Source organism: Grammomys surdaster, unplaced genomic scaffold (genome assembly GCF_004785775.1).
Source record: "Grammomys surdaster isolate TR1022 unplaced genomic scaffold, NIH_TR_1.0 239, whole genome shotgun sequence".
Classification (NCBI taxonomy): domain Eukaryota; kingdom Metazoa; phylum Chordata; class Mammalia; order Rodentia; family Muridae; genus Grammomys; species Grammomys surdaster.
Window position 1 is genome coordinate 6,504,057 of NW_021604684.1, and position 9,093 is coordinate 6,513,149.

The following is a 9,093-nucleotide window of genomic DNA, read 5'->3' on the forward strand; positions in this document are numbered from 1 at the left end:
ATATGTACCCTAGAAATACTCAGGGATGCACCTTTGAGTTATAGTGAATGCCTGTGGTCCATGAGTTAATTATGATGAATGTCTATAGTTCCTTGTGTTATGGTGAATGCCTACAGTCCATGAGTTAGTTACAGGTAATGCCTACAGTCCATGAGCTATAGTAAATGCCTATAGTCCATGAGTTATGGTGGATGCCTATACTCCATGAGTTAGTTGTGAATGCCTATAGTTCAGGTGCTCAGGAGGATGAAAAAGAAGACTGAGACTCTGAGATCAGACTAAGCTACAGAGTAAATTCCAGGCCAGATAGAGTAAGACCCAAAACAAACAGACAAAAAACAAACAAACAAACAAACAAACAAACAAAAAACCCACAACACAACATGTGACAGCACATGTCCTAAGATTGAAAGGAAACAGGAAAAGTAAGCCTGGCATCTGTGCAAAGATGACACGCAAATTTGTGAAGTGACCCACAGTTTTTGGAGAGATGTCTCCACGGTTAGGAATGGGTACTACTTTTTCAGAGGACTTGCGTTTGTTGTCCGGCACTGGGTGGCTTACACTGCCTGTAACTCTAGCTCCAGGGAGTCTGATACCTATGGATTCTTCAGACACCGACACACACATGCACATGCCTGTACACAGATACATTTATAATTTTAAATATATATGTATTTCAAATGATATGTGCATAATTTTAAAAATAAACTAAATCTTTAAAATTTACCACATACATTCAAAGATCCTACTAAAGATGGTTATATGAAGGTGATAGCTGGAGAGACAGATCGGTCGTCTAGAGCGATGTCTGCTCCTCCAGAGGGTAAGAAGTTGGTTCTCAGCAGACTTGTCAGAAGGTTTACAAACACCTGCAACTTCAGCTCTAGGGAATCCGAAACCCTTCTGGCTTCTCCAGTGCCCGCACTCGTGTGCATATACTCATATACACACAGACACAGAAATAAAAATAAAATAAATATTAGTCTTCAAAAAAGATTTGCCTTGAATGATGTAGCAAATAACTGGAAGCAAGTTTAGACAAGTGTGATGGTGTATGCCTTTAACTCCAAGTATGATGGTGTGTGCCTTTAACTCCAAGTATGATGGTGTAGGCCTTTAATTCCAAGTATGATGGTGTATGCCTTTAACTCCAAGTATGATGGTGTAGGCCTTTAACTCCAGCATTTGGGAGTCAAAGAAAGGCAGATCTTCGTAAGTTTAAGGCCAGTCTGGTCTGTGTAGACAGTTCCAGGCTACCAGAGCTACATATTGAGACCTAGTCTCAAAAAAGGAGCAAGATTAGTATTCTATGATACAGCTGTGTAGAAGAATTTTAATCTAGCAATGTGGCTGCTCTGGCAGGGGTCATATCCAAAGACATCCTAGGTCTGTATTATCCAGCGGAAATGCAGACATGCCCTGGATTATAGTAGGATCATGCTGAAATACAGATGTGCTCTCAGTATGCACCTTTATTTCTTAACAGTGAAGGTAAGAAGGTAAGGTTAATTTGTGGAGGAAACAGCCATATTTGAAAGTGATGTCTAATTGAGGAACAAAGTGATGAATCAGAAAAAAGATTTGACAGAATGAGTCAGAGATATGATACACCCAACTCACATGTAAAGAGGAAAAAGAGGCTACTTAAGGGACATTGGCGGAGGGGAGGGAGAGGGAGGGGGGGGAGAGAGAGAGAGAGAGAGAGAGAGAACACTATGGTGGTGTGTGTGGTGAGTAATTCAATCAGAAGCAAGAGACACGGAAATGAATCAGTCAGCTTGGAAGATTAGATTGTACAGAGGCTATAAACATCCAGGCCTAGGCCTGGGGAGAGTTTGAACACAGAAGGAAATGCTCTTGGCTTGGTTTTTGTTTTCATCCTATCATCTGAGAAAATAAAGCTACATTTACACAGTTGTATCTAAAGTTATATTTCTGGTATGGACATATTACTATTACCTCTATTATTAGCAAATATTTCTAGTATAAAATTGTTTCTTAAAATCTAGTAATATGCCAGGCAGTGGTGGCTCATGCCTTTAATCCCAGCACTTGGAAGGCAGAGGCAGGCAGATTTCTGAGTTCAAGGCCAGCCTGGTCTACAGAGTGAGTTCCAGGACAGCCAGGGCTACACAGAGAAACTCTGTCTCAGAAAACAAAACAAAGGCTGGAGGGATGGCTCAGTGGTTAAGAGCACTGACTGCTCTTCCAGAGGTCCTGAGTTCAAATCCCAGCTCACAACCATCCGTAATGAGATTTGATGCCCTCTTCTGGTGTGTCTGAAGACAGCTACAGTATACTCATAAATAAAATAAATAAATCTTAAAAAAACAAAACAAAACAAAAAAATCTAGTAATATATGATTATTACATAGTAAACAGAGGAAAAATAGAACAAAATTGTACATGCAATGTGACGCCAACATTTTACTAAGTGTACACATGTGTGCTAAAACTGGATTAATGATTACTTGTGTTTATCATGAGCAATGTCTTGTTTTCTTTAAATAATTTATCAACTTTGTAAGTATTTACTTTAAAAAAAATTTTTTTATGTGTATTTGTGTTTTGCTAGCCTGTATGTCTGTACACCACATGCATGCCTGGTGTCAGCCAGAGGCCAAAAAAGGGCTTTAGATTCCTGGAAATTACAGCTTGTTGTAAGTTGTCATGTGGGATGCTGGGAACCAAACCGGGGTCCTCTGGAAGAGAAGCAAGTGGTTTTAATTGCTGAGTCATTTCTAGACCCTGTCAGTCTGTCTTGAATCACTATGTTAGCCCCTCTGTTCCCTACCTCTGCTGTCTGTGGGGACTCAGTCACAGCTCATCCCATACCCAGAATACTGAAATTTGCATATGCTTAAGTCTGTATATAAAATGGAGCATTGCTTGCATAGAACTCACACTTATTCTCTGCTTTAGGTCATCTCTAAATTACTCAGAATATCTCACACCAGTGGTTCTCAACCTGTGGGTCACAATCCTTCTGAAAGTTACAAATCAGATATCCTGGATATCAGATATTTACATTACAATTCATAACAGTAGCAAAATTACAGTTATAAAGTAGCAATGAAAATGATTTTACAGCTGGGGTTTACCACAACAGGAGCAACTGTATTAAAGGGTCACAGCATTAGGAAGGATGAGAAACACTGCCTTATGCTGTGCAAATTCCATGTCAATTACAGTGTCAGAGCCGGGTGGTGGTGGCGCACGCCTTTAATCCCAGCACTTGGGAGGCAGAGGCAGACAGATTTCTGAGTTCGAGGCCAGCCTGGTCTACAGAGTGAGTTCCAGGACAGCCAGGGCTATACAGAGAAATCCTGTCTCGAAAGAAAAGAAAAAAGAAAAAAAAATAACAGTGTCAGAAATTAAGCCAATTAAAAAAATATTCACAGGGTCAATAAAGATGTACTGTTTTCAAATATTCCCCTTTCTTCTTCTTGCTTGCTTGTTTGTTTTGAGTCAGGGTCTCATGCAATTCAGTCTGGCTTTGACTCTACTTTGTGGTTGAGAATGATCTTGAACTCCCAATCTTCCTGATTCTAGTTCCCGAGTGCTGGGCTTACAGGAGTGCCTTTGGTGCTTGGCTCAAATATTTCCAATCTGCAGTCCACTGAACCTGCAGCAGTTGAGCACACAGGGACAGAGGGCAGACTGTATAACTTGAATGTATTTATTATTATATAATGTGCATTTCCACAGGAGGGCACGTGTGAGTGTGTGGAGGTCAGAGGACAACTTGATGGATCCTGGTTTTACTTTTCACTTTTATGAGGGTGCTGGAGGTCATCGGGATTGTGTAGCCAGTGCCCTTACCACGGAACCATCTCACCAGTCCTGACTGCAGCATTTTGAATTCTAGATACATTTAATATTAGACACATTAGGTGCTAATTTTAAAGAGGTTGACTTGTGAATCTGTAGCTAGCTAGCTTATCATGGATCACAGCGTTTGCAAATATATAATGAAGACACTTTTTTTCCAATTTTTTTTTACAAAATAAATAATAAATAAAATTGAGTTTACTGGAATTTCTTTTATAGTCATTTGCGAATGAATGTAAACAAACAAAAATAGCTACACATGAATTAGTCACAGCAAAAGAAGCTGCTAATGGGAAATGGTTAAAAGAAATGAATAGGTTTATATTTGGATCCTCATGGAGAGAGAGGGTGGGGGAGACTGTGTGTGGGCACGCAGATGCACAGACGCATTGTGGAGAGAAGTAGAGCAGTTTGCTCACTCAGTGGCTCAACCTTACAAGCCACTGTCTGTTCTGTTGTTGAAAGACTTGCTCTGCGATACAGAAGTTCACATCCAACAACTTGCCAAATGATATCAGCAAGGGAGGGTCAACATCTCAAACATAAGAGTGCTTTAATTTTTAATTACCTTTTCTGACATTATAATCAATATTTATTAAGCAGGCATAAAAACAAAAATGACACCCTGCTGAGTGCTGTGTGAATTATTCAAAGGAAAGTTCTTAGGATAATGAAGCCAGGCCTCCAGGCTGGCCTGGAGAAGCCTCTGTGGCTGGGTTTCCACTATAGTGTTCCTGACCCTGGCTTCCTCCCATTTCACTCCTTCTGTCCTACCTTTGGCTCTCAGAGTCTCTTTCCCAGTAGGACTGCAAGCTTGACTGCAGCCTGGCTCTACCTTTCTCTAGCTAAGGGGTTTTCATCCGAACTGATATGACAGTTGTCAAAAGGAGAGGCTCTGCTGATGCCTGGCGTCTCTAAGCAGTTACACCTTGCTGAACAAAAATTTTACACAGGAAAACGAGTCTTGTGGGATTAAATTGATCTGACTTTCTTTCTCTTTGGAGGGTAATGTAGGATTATAAATGCAATCTTTTGACCTTAGGCAAAATAAATAATATTCTAGGGCCCAATGGATCTGTCAAAAACCAAACCAAACCAACCAACCAACCAAACAAACAAAAAACAAAAAACCAACCCTCTTCTATTATTTTGTTGGGGAGTTTTTGTTGTTGCTGTGTGTGTGTGTGTGTGTGTGTGTGTGTGTGTGTGAGATCAAATTTAAGATTGAAGAGATTTGTTAGTTAAGTATACATACTGCTCTTCCAGAGAATCTGAGTTCAAGTCCCAGCACACAGACACAGACACAGACACGCACACGCACACGCACACATGCACACACACATGAACACACAGAGGATATTAAGCTTTTTAAAGTAAAATCAGTTTTCATATCATGAACAAAGACACTTGGACCTCTTTGCTTCCACTTAGGAGTGTAACCTGAGCATCCCTCCGGATGTAAATCTGTGTTCCCAGATCAGTCACCAGGATGTCTTATTTGGGGAAGACACAGAAGCCAGTGCTGGGAGAGAACCTGGAGGGATAGGAGGTCTGAGGCGGCAGCATCTAAAGAAACCAGGGACAGATGTTAACTTTCATTAGACTGGGTGAGAGTTGCCAAGTCACCTGCCATGCAAATTAGTGAATTTTAACTAAGAAGAGGGAGGGGAGACCATCCAAATGCTTGTATTTGGTCAATGAGACAATTTCTTCATCCTGTATCTTCCCCCTGAATATATGCATGCGCTTTAGATTAGACCCTGGATATCATTTCAGCACAGGATAAATGCAGATGTTGGGAAGTGTGGTGGTAATCTGTGGGGTATGGGCTGAGCCTAGCTCTTCCCTGTGGACTAGTGGCACAGGTGAGACACTGTGATGTTTCCAACAGGGATGCCCCCCATAGGCTCATATATTTGAATGCTTTGTTATTGGGACTCGTGCTACTTAACAGGGATTAGAAAGTGTGGCCTTGGAGGAAATGTGTCACTGGCAGTGGTGTTGGGGGTTTCAGAAACTCATGCCAAACCCAGAGTCACTCTCTCTTCCTGCTGCCTGAGATCCAGATGTAGAACTCTCACCATGTCTACTTGCTTGCTGTCATGTTTCCTGCCGTGATGGTAATGAACCAAACCTCTGAAACTGTAAGCTTGTCCCCATTAAATGACTTCCTTTATATGTGTTTCTATGGTCATGATTTCTCTTCAAAGCAACAGAACACTGGCTAAGATAGACACCTAGATAGCAAAGGTGACACACTTGTTGCACCTAAGAAACAACTCATCAGGCAGATTTACAAAGGAGTTTTTAATTCAGTGCACAAAACAGACAGTGGAAAAGTATATTCCAGTGGAGAAGTACAATAAACAACTTCAAGCTAAAAGAAGCTCAAAAATAGCACAGGACAGCTCTTCGTCTTATGTAACTGACAACTAAGCAGGAACAGCCTACATGATGGTCTAAAGAACGCTGAACATTAGCTGAAGATAGCGGTGCTCACCTGTAACCCCAGAGTTTAGAAGGCAGAACCAGAGGAGAGTGAGTTTAAAGACAGAACAGAAATCTGATTTACCAGAAAAGCTAAGCATTGTCCCCAAGATCACACAGGCGGGAAGTGACAACCAGAACCTAGGCTCTTCTCCAGTTGCTGACAAGACACTAATCCTACTTATCCTCTAAGTTTAGTTAACTTAAGGTTCCTCTTCTGGCTGGTGATGGCGCACGCCTTTGGTCTCAGCACTTGGGAGGCAGGGGCTGGTGGATCTCTGACTTCTAGGCTAACCTGGTCTACAGAGTGAGTTCCAGGACAGCCAGGGCTACACAGAGAATGTCCCGCGCAACCTCCCGCCAGCAGGAAAGACGCGGCACACTCAGGATCCTTCTGCAGTATAAGCTTTAATGCATCTTGAGAGGGAGAGCATAAGCTTCACAAACGAGGAGGGACCCCAAGGGCCTAAAACCCTTCCCTTATATAGAGAGCTAAGCTCGCCTGGGACGTGGCAGTCTCTGATGGGCTCCTGTTGCCTCAGGCCACATGACGTGTTCCAACTGTCAGATTAATAAAGGCGGGAAAACCTTCCAGCGCATGCGCACAGACTTGTTAATGGCAATGATGTGATAAGGATAGCTTCCCACAAGAGAAACCCTGTCTTGAAAGACCAAACAACCAAAACCCAAAGGAAACAAAGAAAAAAAAAAGCAAACAAACTATCTTCTGTAAAAAGCTAACGTGTGTATGTGTGTGTGCATGCATGTATGTGTGTGGGTGCACCACATATGTGTGAGTGTCTGTGCATGGCAGGAGAGGGCATCAGATTCCCTATAGCTAATTTACAGACAGTTGAAAGCCACTAGACGTGGGTGCTGGGATCCAAACTCAGGTTCTATGAAAGAGCAACAAGTGCTTTTAACCTCTGAGTCATCTCTCCAGCCCACAGTCCAGCCTTGCTTTCATCTTTTTGTCTCCTAAATAGTGGCAGTCACTCCACTGCGTCATCTTACCGTCACATTATTATTAATAATAATGTAATATAATAATAATGTAATCACAAGATTATTATTACATCTTAGCATTGCTCGCACCATTGCATTATTACATATTAACATCATTAGATAATATTATGAGTTTCCTTGGGTCTTTGTAGAATAGCAGGGTTGAAAATGACAATAACTGATTCTCTTACAGCTCTGAAGGCCAAAGACTGAGTCACAGTCTTGCCTGGGCCCACCTCTTGAATGTGCAGGTGGGAATCCTTCCTCATTCTTCTTTTTTAAGTTTTTAGTTCCCTCTTTGATATTTCATGACTAGCTGCCACATCTGTCAAGTTTCTGTTCCCATGTCTTTCTTCCTGATGTTTTTCTTGACTTTCTTCCCCTGTAATAGCATCAGCCATTGGACTTATAGCTCAGCTAAATGCTAGTGTTCCCTCACTGTAGCCCAATGCCAAGCTAGCCCTTGTGCCAAGCTCTATCCTGGTTACTGTGTATGCTAGACAGCTTTCAAGTTCTATCTGCCTATCAGGTGGGAACTGCTGGAACTTATGCCGTCCAGGGCTGTAATCAGGCCATGTCAAGCCACTGTGTCCCCTGCTTAGCTATCTTTCTGCTGTCACCTGAATGATTTTTGCATCTCTTCAGGATCCACAGCACAAATCCCAGGTCCCACTGAGGAGGACACAAGGTCCTTTTCCCTTTCTATCAGTCCCATGTCACTGAGGTTCCAAGAGGCCCTGGGTCTAGAGCACTACAGCTACAGTACCTTACAGATGTAAAACTATTTCCCAGGATTCAACACTGATGAAACCATGGCTGAAGAAAAGCCATAGATCACAAACACTTCCAGTGGGTACCTCTGACAGAGGGGAAATTGGTGCTCACCTCAGCATGTCAGAACTTTCTTCCTCCCTGCGGTAAATAGCATGTTCCCCTCATTTGTCTGCTCCAAAGATGTCTCAGTCTTACCTAGGAGCAAAGGCTCCCCACAAGAACTTCCATCACAAAATTAGCTCAGCCTCTCACATAAATAGTTCCATACTCTCAGTGGGTGCATATATACTTGACAAGTGATTTCTTTTCTCTAAGAATGTCTTGATCCACCATCCACATCTGTATATGAATTGTCCTGCACCATGTGTATGGGGATACTGTCCCTATTGAGTCCACAGGGCAGGCTACAGCACCCTTTAGCCTTTGATTGTACTTGCATAGTTTCAGTTTTTATACAACTACAATCCATCCTACAATATGCACTTCTACACATACACCTTTGCCCAATTGTGTAAATATTTCTACATGATGGATTCCTGCAAACAAAATCACTGAATCAAAGATGATGCATTCCTGGGACTCAGTGGAGGGAGGTCAGTGATAAAGCATCTAATCAGCCCACTCAAGGCCCTGCGATTGATCCAATAGCAAAACAAAACAATGAGCAGGCATGGTGGCACCTACCTATGTCAGCACTTGAGGGGTTAGGTGGGAAGGAGCTGGAGCTCAATGCCATCATTGGTTGCATTGCATAGTGAGATTGAGGCTAGCCTGGGCTGTGTGAGATCTTATCTCTAGGTTAAAAAAACATACCGGGAAGGAAAAAATAAAAATAAAAATTTAAAATCAATTTGTAAAGATATAGTTCAAATGCAATAAATAAACCCACATAAAAAGTATAACTTCATGCATTTTATCATATGTATGTATATATGTATATTCTGTGAATACATGTGTTTGTGTTCAGAGCCTATTTTAAAACAGGATGACCTC

General features: G+C 41.9%; 1 pseudogene; it reads left to right on the plus strand.

Moving 5' to 3' along the window:
* Nucleotides 1-385: 385 nt before the first annotated feature.
* LOC114626821 lies at nucleotides 386-483 on the plus strand (annotated as a pseudogene).
* Nucleotides 484-9,093: the final 8,610 nt, after the last annotated feature.